This window comes from Lonchura striata, chromosome 14 (genome assembly GCF_050655825.1).
Source record: "Lonchura striata isolate lonStrDom1 chromosome 14, ASM5065582v1, whole genome shotgun sequence".
In the NCBI taxonomy this organism is placed as follows: Eukaryota; Metazoa; Chordata; class Aves; order Passeriformes; family Estrildidae; genus Lonchura; species Lonchura striata.
The window spans coordinates 9,829,816-9,853,508 of record NC_140716.1 but is presented as its reverse complement, the minus strand read 5'-3'; the positions used below and the strand labels follow the sequence as shown (position 1 = coordinate 9,853,508).

Here is a 23,693-nt window from a genome sequence, read left to right as displayed (position 1 = left end):
AGACTTATCCAATCACTTCCAGCTGTAACTTTCCTGTTGTCCAACATCAAGACAGAATAAGAATGGATATCCCTGTAGTGCCTCAGCAGGGATTTGCTACAGCTCCACCAAACCCCAAATTTGTGAGTACAAATGGGGAATGTCACCATTGAAGAGCTGTGCTGGGAGCTGTCAGCAGTAACCTGCACAGGGTTCAGCTCTCACAAACACAGTGAAAACAAAAAGGAATTATTTATTGTAGCCTAGGGATTCTTAGACTGTCCATCACCCCAGGGCCAGGAGCCTCTGATATGACCCTATTTTGGGCCAAAACCTACAGTGGAAAAAAGGACGACAAATCATGGCTAGATCTGATAGAATGTGATCTCCCAGGTGTCCCAGCAACTCCAAGACCTCTCTCTCTTCCTGGGAAGCAGGTACTGACACCTCAGGCAGGAAGGGCATGAACAGTGGGCATTGGGCAGGAGGCCCACAACAAGAGATTGAACTATCTGCAGCAGGAACTCTGCAGAAATTAGACTGGTGTCACAGTTTAGCTGGTAAGAGTTAACACATGTTCTTTGTTGAGAAATGTGTGACAGAAATATGAGAAAATCCTTTCTTGCAACCAGCAAAGCAGGTTGAAAACAGTGTTAGGAAGATGACCGTGACAGCAAAGTGGGCAAGGGAGAGTTAATGACAAGACATCCAGGCAACGATCTTTTATCTCTAGGGATTGTAGAGAAATTAATATAATTCTTTCTTTAACGTGGCTGGATTAGAGACTAGGGGAGTATCAAAAGCAAGTAGGATATCCTGAAGCAGTGAGCCTCGGGTTTTTTACTCCTCTCTCCTTTTTTCACATCACACCATGCTCCTTTCCATCAGGTTTTGATCACAGGTTCTGGTTTGTCGGCAGTTCCTTTTCTATCTTTGATCAAAGTTTGTCTTTGATCTCCATGTCTCTGTCTATTCTATTCTTTTGTCTCCAATCTGTGAGTATTATATTCTTCCTTTTTTTCTGTGCTATTATTTGCCTTCCAGTGGGTCTTTCTTCTTGTTTCATTGTACTTTATCTCAGTCCAAAATGGTGTACTGGATGTGAACAATGAATGAATTGATTTCAAATGAGTTGATGACATTGCTTAGCCAATCCATATCATACATAACAGCCGGAGTGAGTATAGTAAGTGACTCAAATCAAAATTAATTCACACTGATTCTTGGCAAATCTGTATGGAAGGCTGTGGACTGACAGATCAGAATGGCTTTGTGTAACCAGGATTTCAAGAAAATGCATCTTTAAGTAGAAAAAGAAATCTATGTCTGCCTTTTGCTTTGTTATCTTTGGATAAAACAGATTAGCAAGTGTGTAATTGATTAGGTAATTAGTAAGAGTGGGCCCTGAAGACTGGTTACCAAAGACATGAGGAATGATTACAGACTAAAAATGTGACAATAAAGAAAATGTTTGGTGCTGCATTCTTGTCTCGCATAGAAAATCTTAAAGCCATGCAAATGCAAACAGGCTTTCTAGATCAGGTTGCTCCTGTTCCTCAGAGATGGAGCTTCTGTATTACTGCTCTGGGACTCAGACATGTGAGTTGAAAGGAAATATAAATAACTAGGAAGAGAAGACTAATAATTGGAAAAGCTTGTCAGAAGCTCCTTTGTGTCATGGTCCCAATCTTGGGTTTGCCACAGGCTCATTCCTAATAATTCCAACCATTGAGCTATAACTGTTATCCAGAGAACCATGTCTGAATTTAAATTAGCTTTTCAGTTATTCCATTTTGAGTGGCTCCATCAAATATATATAAAACTAGGGGAAAAGGCCTTGTTGTTTTTTTACATACAAGTGTTCTTTCCAGAGCATGCCAGAACCTGACATTTCTTTGAAGCTTTTCTAAATTTCAAAGGAGGTAATAAATTTAAAACATCTGAAAGTTTTTATGTCTCTCTCTCTAATTATTTTTGATGTGATACTTCTCAGGACACATAAAATAAAATAATTTTCTGACGGATCTTAATTGAGGAGACTCTTATCTCCTTCTGTAATTACTGATGAACAAGATTTCTGCATGGATTAAATTGCATATTCTCTCAAACTGGAACAGGGTCATTTTTTTGCTTCATAGCACACTTTTCTAAAGCTTTGCAATTTCTCCATCCCCATGTAAACAGTTTATTTACAGCTGTCCACAGCTGTATTACATTGACAGCTATATAATTTTATTTCTGCAGATTATAACTCCCTTAGGTATTCAGAGAGGATGTGTAAGCATAATTACTGTAAGTGGAGAATATTACCATGGTGATTCCACAGGACTTGCAGGAAGGATCCTGAGGAACATACTGAGTTCAGAAGTGTTTACCTCAGCCCAGGTAAAGCACAGGGGCTCAGGCAGATCCACTTCTGCTCTCAGCAAGGGCTTGCTAAAGGTGGGCTTCATCTCACTTCACTCAGAGAAGGGCCAAGTACGTTTGTGCCATTCAGCCACAGCCTGATGGGAATTCATCCCCTGAAGCTCCTGAGGGGGTTACCCGGTGACCTGGGAGGTGGGCTTTGGTGATGTGGGAGGGCAGAAGTTTGCTCAGGTCGCTTTCCTGCGGGTTCAGCAGCTCAGAGAATCTGCATTGCTGAGTCCTCGGCTCACTGCTGAGATGTTCATGGGCATTTTCATATCTTTGGACTGAAGCTGGATGCAGGTATTAATCAATAATGTGCTTTGACCTCCTCCATGTGCTACTTTGGCATTCCTCCAAAGAATGAATTTCTGCATTGATTTCTGGTTCAAAACACTTCAAAGAAGTTTGAAATACTTTGTTATGCTTAAAAAAAGTTAAAATTCTTCTTTTTTCCAGATTTTTTTTTTGTTAGGTATGACCTTTGGTAAGTAATTTTTATCATAATAATCATTGAATAGAAACAATTTTCTGCAATAATCATGCCTCCTGGCACTTCCCAGTTGTGTTTCTGAGATAGCATGTTGGGTTTTAACTCTACTTATCCTGTATTTTTCACAACAAAGTGAAAATTTCACAGCAATATGAAGATGTTCAGATGAAGTAATTTATAAGTCTCTATGTATCATAGCACAAGCAGATAGCTGCAGACTTAGTCGAATTTTCTGCAGAAATGAAGGGAACTCCCTACACATGTGATTCATTCACTGGAGCTCTATGCACAGACATGGAGCCTCTTTTAACCCCACCAATCCTTAGGTGGGTTTAAGCAGGGCTAAGAAAGAGACAAAAATCATAATTAAGGAAAAAGGGAAGAAAGCTAACATAACAATCCCAACTGAATTGTTGCAAAAATACGAGTAAATAGTACAGATTTTCTATCAGTGCCTGGAATGTCATTAAACCTACAGAATGTCATTCTGGTACAGTGTCTCTGGCATCCAGAGCTTGTGAGCATTCTGGAAATGTTGCTTATGCAGTGTGTTACTAATTCAGGAGTGCCATCCAGTGAATTGCCTTTGTTGACCACTGGGGTCAATAAAGGAAAAAAAACAAACCCAAACTGCCCCAAACCAGTTCAGCTCTATTCTTTGGGCTCTTAATTTTACAGCTCTTCTCAGTAAGGTGTAACTGGGTCTGTAGTTAATGCTTCTTTTGTGAGCACTGCAGAAGCTCATAAAGAATATTGGCTATTCCACTTGTGTTTCTTTCACTGACTACTGGTAAAGGCACATTTTTCATAGTGCTATTGAACACTTGTTTGTTATCTTGGAAAGCAGAAGTATCCCTCACATGGCCTTTGTTTACTGGTAGCTGGCAGGAATTCTAAGTAGATAAAGTAAGAAAACTATGAGGCAGGAAATTATTCTAGTTTGAAGGAAAAGAAAGCCACAACTTTCAGTCCAAATAACGAGGCATCATGGTGTAGCTTAAGTCATAATTCCAACTAAATCCTCTTTATAGTGTCAGCAAGTACCTTTGCCATTTTGTACTGTTCTGATTTTATTATTTTGCTACATGTTCTGTTCAAGGATTGACTTGAATAGACTTGGGAAAGTTGATCAATACAGACACAGCAATTACGAATAAATTCCAGGCCTTCTCCAACTGAATTGTAGTAAGAGTTGGAAGCTTGTGTGTGGGGGGTTCACTGAATTTTCCCACTGAGACTGTCAGGTTTGTTATTATTGAGCAATCTTGTGTGTGCTGTAGGCAGAAAAAGCTGCAGGGTTGTGTTTAGAATAATAGTATGTTCACAAATAGTACTCAAATAGCTCTGAAATATCACAGTTAGCTGTATCTTCATTCTGTTATCTCACTGCTTCATGCTTCTGAGACCTTTTCCTAGCAGACTATGAAATCATTCGAAATGTAAGATGATAAATTAATAGAACAAAACAAATTGGAGTCAGTAGGAGTGCATTTAGCACTAACAAGACCCATCTGAGTTTCACATTTTCTCTTGCTATTATAAAACTAAGGCTTGTGTCAGAACTCATCTTTTTTTTAATTGCTCTTGCACAAAACACTGGATATTATTTTAAGGGCTAATGGAAAAGAGCAGTCTCTCCAATTCTTCACAAAATAATTTTTTAAAGTAGGAGGGGAAATGTGAGATATAAGAGAAACACATTTAATATCACCTGGGACAGAAGGAATGGAAGCTTGGTTTTTTGCACTGCATCACAATATACAGGGACGACTTTAAGGTAAATAATGTTAAATATTTTCAGGAAGTGAGAACTCAACACATATTTAGAGATGGAGTGTTGGATGTTATGTCTGAAGAGGCAAAGAAGTTTCCTATGCTCTCCCTGAAAGTATTGAAAGTTTTTGAGTTTTGCTAGGTTTTTTCCCTTGGTGTGGAAGGAAAACTATTGAAACATCCGTCTTTTGCTAAACATATTTTTTATCTGCCAATGAACCCCAGCAGCCTGTAAATTAAGGAGCTGAGATTCTATTCTTCTAGAGAATAAAAGACTATTAAACTCTGCCTCCTTCACCTGATGTTGATAATGAATTTTTCTGCTAGCAAGCACTAAAGGTGTTTCATTTGCTGATCTGTTCTTTGATTTGATTTCCTAAGATTAAGCAGATTTTACAGAGCTGTTTTTCTGCTCTTTTGATAATACTTCATCGTAGTTCCTTTGCTTTAGCTGACTCTAATAATGTCCTTGTAAAGAAATGTTCAAGTCAACTTGGTGATAAGTGACTTTATGAAGAATATAAGAACATCTAGCATTCAGAAAAGTCTTTCATGCACTCACATCCAGTCACAATATTGTCCTCCTCATTTCCAGAGATGCTTTCCTGTTGTTGAGGGCCTCAGCAACATTCTGAAGAGTTCACGTGCCCCACTGTGTCCTGCAGCCACTCCATATGGCTGGATTTATGAGCCATTTCAGGCAATGTCAGTTGAGTTTGGAAAGACCTGTAAACTTGAAACAGCTCAGAAAAGAGTCTTGGGGATTCAAAACTGTGTTTATGTTCTTATAAAATCTTCTCAAACTAATTTGCTTCATTGGCATTGTTGTGTTGGTTGGAAAGGGATTTCATCAAGTCAAAGGAGAAAACCGTGAAGAGGTGGGAACTGAAGGGGTTGACTAAGAGGATAAGTTTGTCAGTGATACAATCTCTTCCCCTTAAAAAGTTATCCTTTGTTGCAATGCATTCAGCATTGAAATGTTATGCAGGGAGGAGGCCAACCTCAGTGTACTGGAATTAATAAAGCTGATGAGCACTGCTATGACATGTTAAAGTGGTGCCATTTATTAGAAACTGTTTTCAGTAACTGTTCTGTTTCCTCTTGAAAGAAAGAAGGAGGTGATGAAGGAGCCAACTTCTGTCCAAGAGACACTTTATGTTAAGTAGTTTGGCCAGATTATAAGCAATTTTGAGCTGAATTGAGGATTTGGTAGGAAATGATTGGAGGACTCATTATCTTTAAGAATAAATTACATTGCCCTAAATACATAGTTGCAGATATTAATGGCACTCTACATTCAGTTGTATGTCACTACATGTGTAAAATTTTTATTAATGGGGTTCTCTTTCACTACTGGTGACCACTGAAATAAAAACCGAGCTCTTTGCTCATGTTCCTCTTTCCTTGCTGGCACCTTCTGTGGGTGTTGTAAGGTGAGAAGCACAGGTTCCAGCAACCCATGGAGCTTCAGCAAGTTCAGACACACCAACAGTACCTTAGGGACACACAGGCAGAAAAACCAGAGTGAGAGTGGGGTTAGAGCCAAAGAAGTGTCCAGAGTGGCAGCCTTTGGGCAGGGATGAAGGGCTGGTGCAGAGGCAGCTGCTGCCCAGCTGTGAGTGCCCGTGGCTCATGCCAGGGTGGAGGGCACAGGGGGTGGGGAGGGAGCTCTGCCCCTGTGCTGTGGAACAGGCCTGGGGGTTTGTCTGGGTTGAGACATGGTATATAGTTTTATAGCCTATATGAGGAGAACAGAAATGCCTACATTTGATAAATGATTACATTTTGTTTGTATTTAATTATTTTTGCAGTAATTACGAGTGCCTGCTCGTTCCTTGAGAACTTGGTGATCAGTTAGGAATAATGAAAGAATAATGTATTATTCCTTCAGAGAGTAAATGAAATTAAACGAGGCTTTCACAGTAGCCAAGCACAATCTATAGATTAACCAAAACAATACAATACACATGTTGTATATATTTAATTTCTTTCCCTGATGTTAGTTTATGTAAAACTGCAGTTATCTCCATTGAAATGTCTCCCAAAAAATGGTGAAGAGAAAAAAAATAAAATTCCAGCAGGAGTATATTAATAATCTTGATTATCAGACTGAAAGTGTGAAAATTTTAGAAGTGAAAACCTCTTTTTTCCCCCACATTTTGGAACATAAGTATGAACAATTGATTTTGATCTTGTAAGCCTTTATAAATGCTGAAGTTTATATTGAGTGGGTGCAGTGAGCTTAGTTTAAGAGGCAACTGATAAGAGGTTTATATTCTATGAGTAAATGCTTGTTAGTTACAGAATATTTTTCAAAACCAGAAAGATTACATTTAAGACATGAACCTTTCACTGTATATGCCTCTTCTGACTTTTAGTAAGTGCTGTATATGGATGCTGATTTCTGAAATATGTGAGAAATACTGGTTTGATCTTGTCAATTTATTTCAGAAATGCTCAGAAACTGGGTTCTTGGTTGCTGCATTACCTTGGAACCATTTCTGGATCACTCTGTCTCAGGCTCAGAGGATCTGGGTATTATTTTAATTTACATAGCTGTGGTCTGCAGAATTTAGGGGTTGTTTTAAAGTCAGGAAACAGGTAAACTTAGAAAGGAAGACTTAGAATGGAGAATGATCCCATTCTGGAAAATACTTGATCACATTTTCAAATAAAAGTAAACACTCAAATTATTATAATGGAGAAGTGGCAGTCTGGGCTTCTAACAGCTCCAGTCAGCATGTATTGGTCTTACTGGGAAAGGTGAAGAAAATCCTCATGGCTTCAGGTCTGATTAGGGATGGCCCTATTTGAGAAGGTATTTAAGCATTTTAAATGTGTTTTTCTTCACAGCATGCTTGATATCACATATATAATATAATGTATGTGTGGCAGGCTAATGCTCTATATGGTTTGTCTGTTCTCAGTGTTGAGTGTAGCAGAGTCTGGAGGGATCATAGTCCTTCCCTGCTCCAGGGGAACTGGCCAGCAGAATGGGAAAGTGGATCCTCCTGCAGAAGAGTGGATGTGTAGTCTCAGCATCCTGCAGCAGAAGGCACTGGCAGAGAGCTAAAAGAGGTGGGAAGTGCAGCAGGTTATTGGGAGCATCTCCTAGAAAAGCTGAGTGCAGGTCACAGACAAGCCTTGGAGGTGAGGACAGAGGGCACTTTCCATGTACAGTAATCAAGAAAGAACAGACAGAGCTTGCAGGAAAACAAGGAGCCATGGACTAGAACCAGGCTTCATCCAGCAATGATTTAACTGGAGAGTAGAAGTCCTTGTATTTTAAGCTGGTTTTCCAACCTCAAAGTTTCTCTTCTCAGGAATTCTAGCCTGTTTTAATCTGTTTTCAAATAACATTCAGTTCTATATTTTTACAGTGCAGTGTCTTTACATTAAAAGAAAGCAGGTTTACCTCCTAGCCTTGGCTAAATGACACTTCATAGAAAATTTCATTTAAAGTAGGGCCTGTTATTGGAAGGATTTGAGTAATGATTGTCAATGATATGAATCAAAGTAACTATAAAGTCTGAACAGCCCAAACAGATACAAAAAGCCCCTGGGTGATGACTGAAGATCAGCTTTGTGATTTTGTTAATTTCTGTGCCAATAAATCCAAAACTGAGAACAGATGTGCCAGAGCAAGAGTAGAGATTTTCCTTTTCAAAGGAAAAATCCTTTTCATGATTAAAGACTAACTTTGAGGCTCTTGTCAATAGTTCCAAAATTAAGTTTGTCATAACACTTTATATAATGCTAATGATAAGCTATTTATTGTGTGGAAAATGTCAGTTTATTTCTTACTCTCTTCTTTTGATCTAATACTTCCTGATCTGTTGAAGTCTCATTATTTAGGTCTCTGCAGTGATTATCCAGGGGAACCCGTGTAGCTGTGGAGAGAGGAGATGTACAAGAATGAGGTACAGTGGGCCCTGAAATTAAAAGCCCTTTATAACTTTGATCTGTTATCATAGTGGAATATTTGTTACTGATTTATGTATTAGATATGTTGCACAGTTTTAGCTTGAGGCCAAGAAGAAGGTAAGATTAAATGAGGGGATGGGAGAGAGAAGAGGCTGGGAACAAAGAGAAGGTTTCAGGGCAGGAGAAGATTTTCCCTCCAGGAGGCTGTGGCTGATTGTGCCATTTTGTTCCTGCACACACAGGACAGGGCTGAGTAAGTGCAGTAGTGAATGGGGGCTTTGCCTTAGTGCCACCCAGGGAGGAACTGATGTTGGAAAAGCTGGATTCTGCCCTGGCTCACTGGGTGTTGGGGGGGAAGAGGGAAATGCATTTCACCATTAAGCCAAAGGAGAGCAGTGCTGCTGAGGAGCACTGACAATCCTTTGCTGTGTCTCAGCCTGGCTGCTGTGCTCCTGCTCAGAGCACACCCTGTACAACAGGAGGTTAAGGGCCCACAGGCAGAAGTAAAAGATCAGAGCTCACCCACAGAGCTCTCTTTTGAGGAGCAGCCCTCTCCACAATATAGTTTTCAAGCTAAATCTCTGTGGCTTATTATTGCTTCAAAAGTAAATTCTTGCCAAATAAGAATTTTCAGTTAATTTACTGTTAACCATCAAACTCTGCATGGGATTTTGTCTGTTGTGAGAAAACATGGGTAGGTAAGATTGTAATACACACATTCTGTAAGAATCCACTAAGATCCATTTTAAACTTCCTAAATAACAGCAGTTCCTATTGGATCTTGCCATAACAAAATCTGAGTTAGAAGCAGTCCCAAATAGATAAAAACATGTTGGGGCAAAACTTTTTTTGTTTTTAAATTTCATTAAGGCATTTCTAAGGACTCAGGCATAAAATCATCATCAAACTTGTACCACCCAAAAGTTGAATTCAGGCATAAACCATCTTTTTGCAGATCTTTACAAATGCTTGAGTTGACAATACTCTCTAATTTACTAACTGGGAAGTAAGTAATGCATCATCCTTCTATTTGTTTTCCAGTTGTCAGAGTATGGATAGTGGTAAAATATTTACATAAATTCTGAAACAAATAATTGTAGACAAAATTTTCTTACTATGCTCACAATAGACAGACACATATCCCACCTGAATTTCTGTAAATACCATTTAGTATTGGAAACAAATTTAAATCCTGCTTTTGACTAACAATTATTATGCTGTAGGAAATTTAAAGCAATGAGCGGATTTTTTTCCCTGTTTAAAGAGTATATGGAAGTTAGAACTGAAGTGGCATGTATCTTACATGAAGCTGGACTTAATTTAATGGAGTTATTTCTTAATGCTCAACGGCTGCCCTCAAACCACAGGTTATTGATTTATTGGAAAAATAATCCTGGTCTGCCGAGAGCTGCGCTGCCCTCGGCTGTAAGTCCTTGTTAAAATCAGATGATAAAAAGTCATGGAAGGAGAAGAAGCTCCTAGGTATTTTTCTTGCTAGGTCTGCCTGTGTTTGCCCAGGTGCTGCTCAGACAGGGGTGATGGATGCAGTGTGGTGGTACCAGTGCAGCACCCACAGCTCCCCCTGTAACCGCACAGTCCCCAGGAAACTTCACTTGGCAGAGGCCTGGGTAAGTTACCCGGCTTGCAAGTTTGATCAGGCTGGTTTGGGTCTAGTTCTGACAAATCTTCAACGCCTCCATGGCCTCTGCCAATGTGTGGCTGCCCTTCCCACAGAAATTCTTGCTGTGTGTGTTTCTGGTTGAACGTGTTTCTGCTGTTCTGTCATCGCTGCCCTTTGGCCGGTGCCTGAGCAGAGCCTGGCTGTGCCCGCCCGTCCCCAGGCGGGTGTGTGCTCCAGCCCTGCCTGGCTCCGGGCTCCCGGCCTGGCTGTGCCCGCCCGTCCCCAGGCGGGTGTGTGCCCCAGCCCTGCCTGGCTCCGGGCTCCCGGCCTGGCTGTGCCCGCCCGTCCCCAGGCGGGTGTGTGCCCCAGCCCTGCCTGGCTCCCGGCCTGGCTGTGCCCGCCCGTCCCCAGGCGGGTGTGTGCCCCAGCCCTGCCTGGCTCCGGGCTCCCGGCGTCTTCTCCGTCCTGGGCACGCCGGGCTGGGGACAAGTGCGGCGGAGCGAGGGAAGGGGACGCTGGGCATTCCCGGCCCGCTGGCTCTGTAGTTTGCATCCACTGCCCCAAGGGTGCACTGCTGGCTCGTGTTCACCCTTCCCTCGCTCAGCCCCAGCGGCAGCTTCTCCCCTGCCTTGGCAAGCAGCGCTGACCCGGGAGTGACCGGGTTTGTTCCGCTCTCACCCTCCGCTGTCAGCATTGCTGGGATCCCTGGAAAACTCCCTTCCAGAGAGAGGGAGCTGAGGGCGCTCTTGGACTCCTTCACATTACGTTCGTAGCAGAAGGAGGAGTTAGAAACACAAGAGTACCTTTCATCCAAAACACACAGTGCCTTGAAACACTCGAGCACTGTTTGAACAATGCAAGTGGCCACTTGCTGCAGTGTAAAGTGTTTGAAAGACTGAATGCTGATTCCCAAGTTATGACCTTTGGTAACGTTTTTAAAAGCTCTCCACTGTTCCCCTGACACAGGAAGTCTTACAACAGACATCAGCAGCTAATCAGGGTACTGTTAAGATGGCTAAGGAGGATTTTCTTTCCTGGAGATTTTCATCAAGTGAAGGGGTTTAGACTACCAGGAAGACGTTGGTTGTTTCCAGTGCCCCATTTCTTTTTTCCCTGCTCAGTGGGTGATCAGAATAGAGAACTATCTTACCAGATGCAATATTTTCAGATGGAGGAACACTTAACTAGCAATACTTCTATAGTTAAACAAAAGTGGAGTTATAGCCAAGCAGATTCTTTACACCCACACATTCTATATTTTTCATTAGATTTATTCATAGTTTTGCCATTGACAGAGAAATAACTTTAAACATTCTTCCTCATAGGAAACAAATGTTCTAGTTCGGGCTTCCTGAGCAGACAGGCTTTGTTTATTGAGTTTTACACGTGTTATATAACTCCTCTTATCACACATTTAGGAATTCAAAGGCAAGTTTCTAGCCTGAAGGCCTCTGATAACATTCTATTTTCTCTTGTATTTTTCCTACCTACAGTTTCCAACTTTGTGGCACTATTAATATACTCCATCAATAATTTTAGCCAGTCTCTTCAAATAACAACAAAACCTAACTTTGATGATAGAGGCTATTTTCCAATATATAAATCCTCTGTGGTTTGTAACCGATTTATTATTAATATCTTATTTTCCATAGATTATTATGTTCAAACCTTATTCAGTGGCAGCATAGAGCCACTATCTGGCAATAATTAGGGTTTCCCATGGAAAATTTAAAATAAGTATATTGAAACCCACTATCAGTGGGTTGTATGTTTTCAGAGGAAGATACTTTATCAAGTTCTGTATCCTTTCAGAACAGATTTGTACAAACTGTTTTATAGCAAAGTGCACTTTCATGATTTGAAATCAGCTGTATTTTGAATGCGAAGAATTGGAATTCTTTGTATTTTGATGAAAACAGTGGGCATACTTTTGCTAAGAAAGCCTTCTAGTTTCATTGTTTCAAGACCGACAGCAGTGCCTGTTTCTTTGGTGGCTACAGCCCATCTCTCCAGGGGCACCTTCTGCAATAACCCCAAGCCAAACCCATCCCTCCAGCTTCCATGTCTCCCCATTGTCTCCAAGCAGAGGCTTTTATCTGCTGTCTGCAGGCTCAGCCTTCTTCTCAGACTCCTGTAATGTCTGCTAAAGATACTTGTGCAGATAAAATCAGGTTTGTAACTTTAAGTCGGTCAGATCCATTAAAAGAAAAAGCAAGAGGGATGCTTCTCCACTGGTGATGTAATAGAAAGGCTAAAGCTGGGTTGCCAAAGCTACAAAGCCACTTCATTCTTTGTGCAGGTTGCGAGAGACTTTTCCAACTTTTGACCTAGTGAGAGTGCAGCCCTTATCCCCAGGCTGAATCACCAGAGCCCTTCTCTGCAGTGCTATTCTGCAGTTCCTGTAGTACAAGGACTTATAGCAAAGACTGCATTTTTCTCTTGGTTCAGTGCAGTACAGTCTTGGGAGGGGAAAAATTGTGCAGTTTGCTACATAAATTGTAGGGTTTGGTGGGGAGCTCTGACAGCAAAGCTTTTTATGTATCCCTGATCACCACTGTGTTTCCAGGAGGATGTGAAAGTTTACAGGAAGTATCAGGAAGGGATGTTTACTGTCACATTTAATAAAGCTCCATGTTAAGAGAAAAAAGCATGCAGTACTAGTTGTGGCAATTACTCACTGGAAATGTGCCCCTTTTATCCTGGGTTTGGTGCTATTTCTGTTGTGTGTAAGCTTTTCATCATGTAACTTGGATTCCTGAATTCCAGCATATGGGCTTTCTGATTTATTTATGTTGTTGATGAAGGTGTGGTTGCTTAACTTCTTTATCTGACTTTTTAAAAAATTCTTTCCTTTCATGACTGGATTTCTGACAAAATGTAAAATAGTGAATAATGAATTAAGCAAGATGTTTGGCTGTACCAAATGTTGCAGTGTCTTTTGGGACTCAGAAAAGTTGCACACATACTGAACTCAACTTTGGTTGGAAATTTGTGTGGGTAGCAGAACACACCTAGCTGAAGTGCAAAGGCTGAGGACTTAAATAATGATAAAACTCATCCTTTCCAGAACCAAAGGAACTGTAGCACTGTATGCCACTACCTGTCTTCTGCAAGAGATAATGAATTTCTTGGGCTTGTTTCATGTCTTATAATGTTCAAGAAAGGTAATGGAAGCTCTTGGCCCAATAATAGTATATTTATATTATATGCATTCAAGCAGGCTAGATTGTCTCTTGTGAACATCAAAATGCACACTACCTTAGCAATGAGGGGGCTGTAAAATAATTTAGAGTATAAGTAATGGATACAAACTAAAAATTACAATTGGTAAAACCATGAACTAGGAATCAGTTTTGCTAAAGACCACTTAAAATGGAAGGAGTTTTTCAATTAAACTGAATAAAGGTTTAGCTCCCAGGTAAACTGCTCTTTGTTCTTGTTCTATCACTACATTTGGATACCTTCCAGCTTTGGAGAGGGCAAGGTCTCTTACTTGGAAATTCATCAACAGCCACTGTTTTTTCCCTCTAAACTCCAGTTCATATGCTGTCAATTAATTTCCAGGTAGGTTATGTATTACATGCTGCTTTGAAAGTGCAAGTGGGATTGCAGTGCAACCTATGCTGAGTGTAGGGTGTTAGACTGGGCTGCCCCTTGGTCCAGGACTTGTCTGCAGTTTGTGCTGTTTTCCTTTGATCCTGTGTGGCTGTGGGTACATGGAATAGGCTTCAGCTTTGTGGTCTCCACCTAGGATTAACTGATGCTTTAGTTTGTGATATTCAGTTGAGAAATTAAGACATTGCCACTATTTCTAAGAGACGAAATAAATTTTCTTTCTGTGTTGATGTATTGCAGGTGATTTCAAATTCATCCTGAAACAGAAGGTTCACAAAACCTTCTGTGCATTGACATGACTTATGAGGCAGCAGAGCTGTGGAAAAACCTCACTGCAGGATGTTTTGGAACAGCCCTCTGCAGTTCATCCCAGCCGTGGAGAGGTCCTGCATTGCTCTCCTCTCCTTACAGCACCAAGGAGGCCAGGTAGGGCTGGAGCAGGGACCAGTGCTGTGAACTGAGCTGTGGGGCAGGATTAGATCTCTAATATCATCTAAGACTTTTTGTCACTTCAGTTCTCCAAATGGAAATAAGGAATAAAGTCTTGCTGTATTGAGTGCAAGTTGGAGAAAGAAGTCCAGGAATGATTGTGAAGCAGCCTGGTGCTGTGGCCAGGTGCTCAGGGACATCGTACACTATCACCCAGCTGAACAGACAGCAGGAGATGTGAGCCATTGTTTTATTAAAACTGGAGAACTTGTAGGCTGGGATATCAGTTCTGCAGTTCCCCAGCACTGCCTGCTCTGCCAGGTTAGACAGTCAGAGTGCAGGAGGGAACACCCCTGAGGAAGATCCGTAACTTCCTTTAGGTTCTGTCTCATACTGAACACTCTCTGGTGCATCATTAACAGCCTTCCTTCACTACAGGATCTTAGTGATTAAAATCTCTTCAATTACATAAGGCCTCTTGAGAAATATTATCTAAAAAATTAGCAAAGAACATTGGAAACTGAGTTACCTAGGCAGCTGAAAGAGTTTTTCTAAATCAATCTAAGTAAGCAGATAAAGAGACCAGTTAAAAGTGGAAATAACCTTTTGTCAAATGTGATATTTTTAAGATTTCGGATTACTGACTAATCATCACTAATTAAGATGTTAACAGAGCAAGAGCATCTGGATGCTTATTTCTGTGCCTGAACTCTTCCAAAGATGTGGCAGATGTGTATTTTTCCTGCATTGTTTTTAATTTCTATTTTTTTCTCCAATCTGACAATCAACAAATCTAAAAAATATTGGTCCTAGGAGTGCTTGCTTAGCCACTTTAATATTAAACTTTGCAGTACTTTATAGATACCAGTTAATTAAGTTCCATAGAAGTGCTGTTACAGCATAGGCAGGGATGGGTGAATTGATAAACAGAGTGGAAGCGTGGTTTCCCTAAATTCCTAATGGGATGCAGCCAGCTTTGTGATGGCTTTTTAGCCCCTTTATAGAGGTTTATGTAATTTAAAATTCTCCTGTTCAGTGTTCCATTTTTCTAGCACGTACAAGTGAGGACTGCAATGCACATCATAGAGATGATCATTTCATTTGTGAGAGACTCAGTTATAACCACATTTCCTTTACCTCTTCTTGATTGGTCCTTTTGACTTTCTAACTTTAGCTTCATCTTTCTTCTGTGCCTCAGTACTATAAATATCCCTATTGCTAAATTGCTCTATTTTCTAAAATCACATCTAGATCCTTTCCCTTGATATTATCAATGTTATCCACATCTGGTGTCCTCCTGGCCGAGTTTGTGTACTCTACTTGCTTACAAGGAATTATTAAAGCTGCTTATGGTGAATTGTCTGTGTATAGTGCAAGGAAGTCACACGTAAAGAACTGTGGACTGGATTGTGTACAGCTGTGGAGAGAGGCATACATTTACACATATTAAGTACAAAGATGTAAAACATAATATCTGCAGAATTCTGAGTTCTTAGAATAATTCATAGTTTTGCTACATTTCTCAGTATTATTAATTCAGCTGCAGGGAGATATGATGGCGGTAAGGTTAGATTTTCTTCTTCAGAATTCTTCTTTAACATATTATTTTTACATGATTTATGGGTAATATGAAAAGCCCATCAGGACCCATCAGAAAAGTGCCAAACCTCCAGCTTCCTTTCTATTTTATTCACTAGAATTCTAGCTTTAGAACTAACGAGTATGATCTTGGTCTTGCCCTAGTAATAAAATGTAAACCCACCACAATCCTGTTTGGGGGTGTGTTTATGATACCATGACATTTTCACTAAAAATTAAAAGCAACAAAGGCATATAAATATTTTAGGTCTGTGAATTAAGGTCAATTTGTGATTTGCATTAAATATATATCAATATTTTCTAAGATGTCGGAAGAGAAAGGGTCATGTTCACTGTGAGACCAAAATGAAGCACAATTACTATCTCCATTCTCATTGCAAGGTTTATAATTCATGCTTTATTTAAATTACAGTCTGCCTAAAAATAAAATTACAAATTCTTTGATGTTGTTCCTTAGAAAAACTGCCTTTCTGATGTTCTCCATTAGACATCATGTGCACTTTTTTGATCTCTAGATTGGGAATACATTTGAAGACTAATTTTGTCAGCCATCAGCAGATATAGATTTGCATTAGGACAAGAACTTACCCCGGAATTTTCAAGATAATTAAATTTTAGATCCAATGTCTGCTTCAGAAATTAGCATTTATCAACTATACCATATTAAAATTCAGGTCTGAAAATAAAATGAAGCCAGAAAGCAAAAAATGGTGATTTGCTGCAATTTGTGAATCAGGTCCACCTCCTGTTTACCCTGAACTTTAAGATTTATATATTCCAAATAAGTTTTTCACAGTTTAAAATCTTAGATGTGGAGGTAGTTTTGAAATTTGCTTTCTGACAGGTCCCAGGACATGTAAGTCATTCCACTTCTCTGTTCTAGTCCCTACCAAGCATTTCCTTCTCTGACCTTGTTGATTCTGGTAAAACTGAATAGGATGAGCAGAGTTTGGCTGTGTTACATGTTTTACTTTTATTTTCAAATGCCAGTCAAGCTTTCTGAATCCATAATTGCTGAAGGAAATAATATTCCTGAAGCTAAAAGATGAGAAGAAAAATTAAAACATTCAGGCAGCAGATTTACCTACTCATGAAATGACAAATGCACAATAAAAGTTTGTGTACATGTAAGTAAAACACAACACAATCTTAACAATGAAGTAATTGGTCTTTTGTTAAAAAATTTGCATCAGCTCTGTTTGGATCCCATAAATAAAACCTTGATCCAGTGGAATTGGATGAGCAATTGCTAAAGACGGTACTTGAACAAATGCACCTATACTTAAATATCTGCAATCTGATTAATCTAAGTCATAATTATGAGCTGTAAGTTCTAGTGTGCTGCTTGTCAAATAACTGATAATTCTAGAGCCAGTCTCAGGTATCAACCAGAATGGAAAAGGAGTCTTAGACTATTCAAGTTTCAGTCTTTGATTCATACTGTGTCTAAAGCTGGATGGATTTGTGGTTTGTAATTAAATGAAAATAATTTCAGTTTTTCGCTATGACTGATTTTTAAGCTCCTTTTGGGAGAGAACAAACTTCCTTTCTGTCTTCATGACGTGTTTACTTCAATGGGACTCTGCTTCAGCCTAAAAGGCACAGTCATAATAGAAGTTTCAGTGGTGTTTTTGGTGAAGGTTATTCATAATGCATGTGTTCCAGAACTGCTAAGAATTTAAATAACTAAATTAAGAATAACAATCTTTTACCACCCACAAGACACATCAAAAAATCCCAAGTACTCTTTTGCATGAATCTTTCCCTGATCAAACAAGGGTGATAGCCCTGTGATTAATTAATATTGAAAAAAATCAGCTGACTGAATATTTAACAGAAGAGTTATACAAATACAGCTACTTTCTAAATACAGTTTCCTCATACTTGCTTAGCTATGCTCTCTTTCCCCCCCCCTTTTTTTTTTTTGTTTTAATAACTTTTAGGAGCACTGCAGTCACATCAGTGACAAAATAGACATCAGGCAACCAGCAGCTATCCATTAGAGTCACATCTGGTAGGTTTGACTGACACTCAGTAGCACTGATTAACCACAGAATAACATGCCAGAAATGTAACAGGAGATGTCATTTCTGCCTGATACCAATCAATCACTCACTCTGCAAGCACAAATGCACATTCACAGTGGAATGAGTTTGACCCACACTCTTATCAGAATAATAGAGAGAAACTATTGCCAGATTCTGGATGGGAAAAATGAAGTACAAGGCAAATGGCAGGAAGCAGATTCACAGATGGGAATTCATGTTGTTAAATGGCACCATGGCTTATGACCGTGAGAAGCAGACAGTTCCCCATACTGTAGAAGATGTGTTCGATCCAAGGATTGCCAGTACTCAAATTACAGAGCTGAAATAGGTATATAATAATATAGCAAAATCCTGGTGCAGCATTTTGACAGCTCAGTGCTTTAAAGATCACTTTCCCACCAATACAGAAGATAAAATATTGTAATGCTTGCAGGAAAAATCAAGGGTCTTAGAAACTTGAGAGCTTCTTCTTCTTGGCCTAGATTAAGTAGGGCAGTTAAGCATGTGATAAGAGTCTACCACTGATGTTTTTGTTGACTCAACATATTTAAGTTCCTTTACATCAACATGCTTATGTACTCTCAGTCCCTTTATCCTTGTGGTTTCAGTATTTCAGCTCTCAAAATATCTTCATTTAATGCAGGCCAGATTCCACCTTGCTAGCCAGTCATTCCCAAGGGAATACTCCTGCTCCTGCAGCTTGAGGCAGCACTGAATTCAGTTCCAGTTTCTTTGTGTTTGGTATCTTGCCAGGCTCCATGGCATGATGTTGGGATAATTTGAATAAGTCATAGGGAGCTGGGAGCACAAAGACAATTTTCCAATCCTCTTACAAAATGCAACAGTAAATATAAAATCATCATGTGTCTCCAGTTCATTTAGGCTGTTCCACATGGCTTCCAGTGCAGGCCCTGGCAACACAGTCCAAAATCTAACAAACATCGAAGCAGAGAGACTGTACAAGGAAAGACAACCCTCTGGATTCCCCAAAACTGACCTTGAAAGTCACATCCTTTGAATCTCTATGAATCTCTACTGCTCCATAATATTGTTTTAGATTTTTATATACCAGAGAGGAAGATTTTCTAGCTTGTATTTTTTGAGACAGCTGTGTGGCCCAGCTGTTTTAACAGATACATTGTACAGTAACGCTTACAAACTTTTCTATTACAGCCTGTTAAAGCTATTGCACCAAAAAAGATTTGCCACAGCCTCAAGTTCTGACATATTTATGCTAGATTGGTGTAAATCAGTGAGGGCCAACTCAAAGCAGGGAGATTTGAATGGGAATAAAAACTGAGAACAGAACAGACTTTTACTTTTACTTGGAAAGAATCAGTCTATCTACAAAGTAAAATACCGATTACATATAATTATTTCCTGCAACAAAAATTGATTTGGTATCTAATGTAGAGTTTGCATAGTATTTCACAAGAAATGACTGTGCAACAATATTCTTTGAAGGAGATGGCTTTCTGAAAGCAAGCCATATGCATAATGCCCCCTAATAAGAGATGAATCTGATTGAAAATAACTGTGCAGATAATCTCATTCCATTTTTAAAAGCACTAAGCTCTGTGTGACTGGCACAATTGCATTAATAATTTATAGCCATTGGGAATTGTTGGTTTATGCCTTTTTTGGGAGTGTGAATCACAAATGATTGCTCATTTTAACAATATTGAAAAAGATTGTAGAAGTAAAGCTGAAGGGAGGAAATGTGCTGACAGAATGTGCAATAATTGTGTTGGCCAGCCTGGCTCCTGAAGCTGGCTATCAAACATGCTTTTGCTACTCAGCTAGTGAGAATTCTTATGTGAGGAAAACACGAGCTCCAGAAACAGTCTCCAATGGCTGCTATTGTTTGAAAGCAATGAAAATTCCCTATATTGTTGTATTTTAGATGTGGTATAAAATAAATTCCAAATGTGCAACTAGGCCTTATTTGGTTTGTTGCAATGTCAAAAAGCTTTAACACTTAAGCTGTCACTGCTGTTCCTGACAGAACAAAGTAGGACAATCAAAAATGATGCATGAAAGGAGCTCTCTGTGCTTGGCTTGTCTGTTTCTAGCATACAATAGTATATAATTGTTTATTGAATTTGTTACTTTAGGGATTGAATGCAGCATGTTTTGCAGAAGGATCAGACCTTAAATATAGGATCAATTAATATTCTTACCTTTTGAGATATGTGTTCAATACACTTCAGTTTTTAAAGTGTATATCTTTCTATACTGTATTATGTACAATTTATCTGTTTTCTTTAATGCTAAAGTATAACTCATGTATTGGAAAATTCATTTTTCTGTCCATACAGACACCAAAAAAAAAAAAAAACAACCAAAAACTCCAGACTTTGAGATGAACAGTTGGTGACTTATGATCTATAAAAACAAATTTAATTAGTGTTCATAAACCTTTAAAAACATATCAAATTTCTGTACAAGAATAAATTTTAATTAGTCAGAGGTTTCACACATCTCCACTTGTTTAACAAAACTGTATTAATAGAATTTACTGTGCCTCTTTTAAACTACAATTTTTAAAAGCCTGAGTCCATTCTCTAATGATGAGACTGTGTCTAAGCAAGAGGTTCTGTTTAATGTATTTGGTTCAAGTTTCTAATGAAAACCAGTACATTTACTTCTGACATCTGGTGCAGTAGGAATGCTCTCAGGAAAGATCTGCAATCAGCTTATCACTAGGAGAAAGATTTAGGCAGAAGAGGCTCTCAGGCATCATGGTTTATGATTTTTCTCTTGCTTGTTTTCCCTCACAGCTGTCTGGGCTGCTGCCTTCATTTCTGCTTCCCATCTTTCAGCGGACGTGAGCCAACATGCTTGGGACAGTTTTTCCCCAGCAGTACTAAATAACTGTGGATTGTCTGAAAGTCCCAACCTCAGCCCTATTTTCTGTTAACACAGCATTAACATTGAAAGGTGCAAGAACAAGTAAGCCTCTCTTGTCTCCAGCTTCCTCAGCCCTCCCTCAGTGTCCAGCAGCTGCCGCTCACACAGAACCCAGTGGCTCCGGGTGCCCTTCCCGGCAGGGATGCCCAGGCTGGCAGGAGTTGAGGCTTATCCTCGGTGCCGTCTGGTTTCAGCTCCCAGGAGTACATGGTTATTCTCGTGGTGAATCCTCTCAGCTGGGCCGAAGCCAGGCCGGGGCCGTTCTCGGCTTTGTCTCCTCGCTCTCCCCGCAGGGTCGGGGGCGGGAGGCCGGGGCAGCGGCGCGCTCCGGGCAGCGGGCTCCCCGCGCCTGCAGTGTCGCTCTGCCGCTTAAAAGCTCCAGCGAGTCAAGAGGGTGATACGATTTACATCACTTCGGGGTTGTGAAATCCTGATGGGATCCTCTCCGCCAGGCGCTCTCCAGCTGGCACTGAAGCACTTCTGAAGATAAATGCTACAATTTTCAAAAGAGCTTGAGGGAGTAGGTGCCTGATCTCCTTGGATTCCTTAGAAAATCCTATTTTTTAAGCTTTTGTAGCATTAAAATATAATGTGTTCTTCCTTTTTTTTTTTTTTTCTCTAGAATAAGGGAAGACTTTGTTTACTGAAAAAAAAAAAAACTTCAAAAGCATAGTGTTTAAAGTTTTTTTTTTTTTTTCCTTAATTACAATGCATTTTCCAGTTCTTTTGTAAGTTTAGCTATTGATTTGAAGGAGCCTGCATGGAGGCACTCAGTGAATAGATGGAAAAGAGAATCTTATTATGTTCAATCTGACTGCAGGAGTTACACCTCCCCTCAGAAAAAATAAAATTACAGTAAGCCTTTTCTATGCATGTGTGAATATCTGGGGGTAAACCACATGCATATAAAGTCAGCAATAACAAGAAACTGGAGCTTCCTATTAATGATTTTTTGAGCTATTTTTGGTGTGATTATTTGTGAGAAAATTAGAAAGATCCAAACCTTTAAAGCTTAGCAAACTATAGACCTATTCCCTCTACAAAACAAATAGCAAACCAGAAGATAAGTACAAAATACAGACTTCTAAGAAAATTAATATGTAGAACTGTCATTCTTGCCACAGGGGAAGTGATTATGACTTGATAAATCTTAATTCCCACTGGATCTTTTAGACTTTATACTTCCTGGGAATTCTTCCTAGCAGCAGTGGCTATTTCTTGCCTTTCCTTTCTCCATTCAAAGATTGTCTCATTTGTGACCTTATTGGACTGACTTCACTATCACATGTCTATTAGCACATTTTACTCTACATTTTTAAAACGAAAGTGAAAAATCACTGGGGCAGATCCCAGAAGGATCTGGGGAAATGAGCGAGCAGACCTATAATTACTGATGTTGAATGCTACCTCATTTTCACATTAATTCTGTTGAATAAATCTCCATGTGGAGTCATAAGATCCTCTTTAGCATTTTGAATCTGAACTATAGTGATGAGTTATAGATCATTAGCCAATTGTAATTTTTTTTTTCTGAGTAACATATCAGGAAAACACCTTACTTTGTGAAAAGTGAGAAGTACCATAGACTTATGAAATTTTTTTTCACATTTCAAGAATTTTTCAGTTACTCTCATATTTTCTCCTCCCAGTAACCGGTGATTTAAATTCAGATCCAGAAAAGCACAATGGCTTTTGCTACTATGTAGGATGCAATGTAAATTATGTAAAAAGGAATGTCAGATTTGTCTGTGGAGCAAGGTCTTGTACAGCCTAGGAAAATTAAAAGAATTTGTCTACAACATAATCTGAACATGGCATTTATAAACTGTAGTATATTTTATATCACATTATTATTTGTTTTGGTGTAAGTGTAATTTTCCTTTCTTTGCCCAGGGTACATATGCCAGAAATTATGAAACTACTTATTGTCATTAGTAATGTGCATTTTATTATCCAGAAATGAACACCTGAAAGACAGGAACAAGCAAAGAAGAGCAAAACATATTTGGTTTAAATGATAGACAAGGAGATTGATGATTCATAAGAGGAATTGTAAGTGTTGATTTTCCAAAAGGGATGGGAACAATTGATTAAGCTACTGTGCTTTTGAATCAAAAAGATGCACTGAGCATAAGCAAGTGTCTAGTTCTTGTGCTCTAAACTACAAACAGGATCATATATCCCACATTGAGTTAACAAGCTTTTACTGTAGGTGTTTTCATTATTACTATTACATTATAGGCAAGCAATTACATTGAGTATAAAACCTTTTTTACACTTCACTGATTACATTTTTAGTAACAGCTCATGAACAAATTAATCACCTCTTCTGAGAGTGCTCATTAAAAATTGTCTTTTTTAGTGATTCTCTAAGGCTTTTTGAGTTTGTGTAAACAGTGACTGCAGCTCCCACCCTGACCCTGCTGCCATGGAGTGCCAGCTCCACAGCCAGGAGCGTTCCTGCCGTGCCGCGCGGCTCCGAGGGCTCTGCAAGCAGGTGAGAGATGGATGGAGAGCAACAGGAGTGTTTAGGACAATTATTCAATCAACCCATCTTCTTCCTTTCAAAAACTGAGAGCTTTAGATCACTCTTGAGTGTAAGGTCATATCTGAACCCCATTAAAGGTGTATCAGCTGCATTCCCTGTGCTCATCTGTTTTGAACCTAATCGTTCCTTTTTCTTCCACAATTTCTTGTGGTCATGAGGACCACAATTTAATCCTGTGTTGTTTGAAGAATTAGTTCTTTCTTTTTCTTTCTTTCTTTTTTTTTCTTTTTTTATTGAATAATCTGTTTCATATTTTTAATGGATGTATCCTATTTCTCACAGCGCATGAAGTGGAGAATTCTTGCTTTTCTCAGTTAAAAGAGACATAAGAGCTGACAACTGAAGAGC

The 23,693-nt window shown here is 39.4% G+C and overlaps 1 long non-coding RNA gene across 1 annotated transcript in view; it reads left to right on the top strand.

The window, feature by feature from the left end:
• The window catches only part of LOC146766080 (uncharacterized), a 152,688-nt gene extending 129,405 nt beyond the window's left edge, over nt 1-23,283 (top strand). Inside the window, exon 7 of the long non-coding RNA XR_014958533.1 lies at nt 14,052-23,283. This is a non-coding gene — a long non-coding RNA (uncharacterized LOC146766080). The remainder of the gene's footprint in view (nt 1-14,051) is intronic.
• Nucleotides 23,284-23,693: the final 410 nt, after the last annotated feature.